We start from the raw sequence: 2,773 nt of genomic DNA, 5'->3' as shown, positions 1-2,773 counted from the left end.
TGATGAAGAGGGCAGTAACAATAGCTGCCATTTACTGAGCACTTACTAAGTGTTAGAACTCCTTGATAGAAAATTTAGAAATATCATGTGTGGTTTCTAGAACTCTCTCCAAAGGACAATTGTAATATTTACCATATAGATAAACAAAGGCTCAGAAAAAGTGACTTCCCAAGGGCAACCCCAGGTCTACCTGCATTGTTTTCAACAATCATTACTGTTTGCCCATGAACAGAAAAAAAGCCCTTTTGGGCTTTTGGCAAATCTAGGATTTCGGGAGATTAAAATTATTAAGAAAGAGGCGCTCCTGAAGCCGCCACCTCTGCAGGAGCCCACAGTGGGACCCACGCAGGAACCATGTTTCACAACCAGTATGACAATGACGTCACTGTTTGGAGGCCTCAGGGCAGGATTCATCAAATTGAATATCAATGGAAGCTGTGAAACAAGGTTCAGCCACAGTTGGTCTGAAATCAAAAACCCATACAGTGTTGGTTGCATTGAAGAGAGCACAGTCAGAGCTTGCAGCTCATCAGAAGAAAATTCTCCATGTTGATAACCATATTGATATCTCAGTTGCGGGACTTACTGCTGATGCTAGACTGTTAGGTAATTTTATGCGCCAGGAGTGTTTGGATTCCAGGAGGGTTTGGATTTGTATTTGACAGACCTCTTCCTGTGTCTCGTCTTGTATCTCTAACTGGAAGCAAGACCCAGATACCAACACAATGGTATGGCCAGAGACCATATGGTGTTGGACTGCTTATTGCTGGTTATGATGATATGGACCCTCACATTTTCCAAACCTGTCCATCTGCCAACTATTTTGACTATAGAGCCATGTCCATTGGAGCCCGTTCTCAATCAGCTCGTACTTACTTGGAGAGACATATGTCTGGGTTTACGGAGTGCAATTTGAATGAACTGGTTAAACATGGTCTGTATGCCTTACGAGAGACACTTCCTGCAGAACAGGACCTAACTACAAAGAATGTTTCCATTGGAATTGTTGGTAAAGACTTGGAGTTTACCATTTATGATGATGATGATGTATCTCTGTTCCTGGAAGGTCTTGAAGAAAGACCACAGAGAAGGGCACAGCCTGCTCAACCTGATGATGAACCTACAGAAAAGGCTGATGAACCAATGGAGCATTAAGTCACAAACCAGTCTATATGTGTATTATCAAATATGTAAGAATGCAGGAGCCCTTACTGATGACAGTAATCTATACTTTGAACCAAAAGATGCAGCGTGGTCTTCTGATATGTTTTAGGAATTGGTCCAGATGTGTTTTTCCCAAGTAACTTGTCTGAACCATATAATGGTGTGCATTTTTCTTTGAGAGGGTCTATATAATCATTTTCTAGAAAGTATAGTTATCTGTACTAATGTTTTTATATGAAGAACATAGTGTCTTTGTGGTTTTAAAGACAACTGTGAAATAAAATTGTTTCACCTGCCTGTGTAAAAAAAATAAAAATAAATAAATAAAATAAAATAAAAAATTATTAAGAAAGAGTAGTCAGAGGTAACCATTGATAGAGCTGATGGAACTATTTCTCCTTAAACAAAGGGACTTTGTCTTCTCTATCTTCTTGTTCCCTGCACTTAGCCTATGGCCGAGCACCCTGTGGAAGATGCGGAGATGTGCCACCCAGATGCCTCTTCATGGAAAGACTTGCTGCCCAGCCACAAGGAATGCAGTCAGACTCGAGCTGTGGGCTCCATCTAAGTTGGCCTCCACTGTAGATAGTGATTGCTTCCTTGAGATCATGCTCTTTTCTGGAAGCCTGAATCTTGTACCCAAGCAACCAAGGGGAGTGATGTAGGAGGACAAAGGCCAGAAGCCAATCTGGGACATGCTGATGGGCAGTTCTGACTCCAGAGCTCCATGCGAAATGGATTGAAATTTTGTCAACCCTGCTTTGCAATTTGACTTCTCCCTTGCTCCAATTCTGCGTCCACCTGCTTCTTTTCATAGATGATGATTCCTAATAAATATCTCGTACTCCAGTTCCATCTCTGCAGCTGCTTCTAGACAACATAACCTGGAATACACCTATTATATACTCAGTGACAACTGGATGGGGATGACTAAAGTGATATGAGTTAAGAAGCATTTTTAAAGATTCTTTTCCCCAAAAAAATGTTAATTTCCCATTAGCTGGTAACTGAGATTCTACAAATAGATGTTATTCCTTTGTCTATCCACCCAGTTATGGAATGAATAAGTCACAGGGACACTAGGTATAGTCAATGGTGCTATAATAGTGTTGTATGGTGACAGATGGTATTCATCTGTGGTGAGCATAGCATAAGGTAAAGATTTGTGGAATCACTATGTTGTACACCTGAAACTAATATAAAATTGTGTGTCAACTATAGTTTAATTTAAAAAAAAAAAAGCATCAAGAATGAAGTACCTGGATACAATCCTCATTCTAACAGCTACCTAGCTGTGCATCCTTGGACAAATCACTTAGCCTTTCTGTGCCCCGGTTTTTTGTATCTACAAAAGGGAAATAATAAATGTAACTACCTCAAAAGGTTGTGAGGATTAAATAAGTTAAAATACTGAACTATTTTCATGAGGAGATGACCTAAAGTAAAGTAGAGCCCTCAATAACTATTAGCTATTTCTGGTTCTAAGTCCATACGTTTGCTTTTGAGCAGGCCCAGTCATACCCAGACATTAAATATTAAGTTGGAGAAAATTAAGAAGATAAGAAAAAGTGAATAAAATAGGATTATAGAAGTATGACTAATAATAGAG

General features: G+C 39.6%; 1 pseudogene; it reads left to right on the top strand.

The window, feature by feature from the left end:
* The first annotated feature begins 354 nt into the window (after positions 1-354).
* Positions 355-1,256, top strand: LOC140595572 (proteasome subunit alpha type-1 pseudogene; annotated as a pseudogene).
* The last annotated feature ends 1,517 nt before the right edge of the window (positions 1,257-2,773 follow it).

Source organism: Vulpes vulpes, chromosome 1 (assembly GCF_048418805.1).
Source record: "Vulpes vulpes isolate BD-2025 chromosome 1, VulVul3, whole genome shotgun sequence".
Classification (NCBI taxonomy): domain Eukaryota; kingdom Metazoa; phylum Chordata; class Mammalia; order Carnivora; family Canidae; genus Vulpes; species Vulpes vulpes.
Note: the sequence above shows the minus strand (reverse complement) of the source record. Positions and strands in the feature narration are given on the sequence as shown.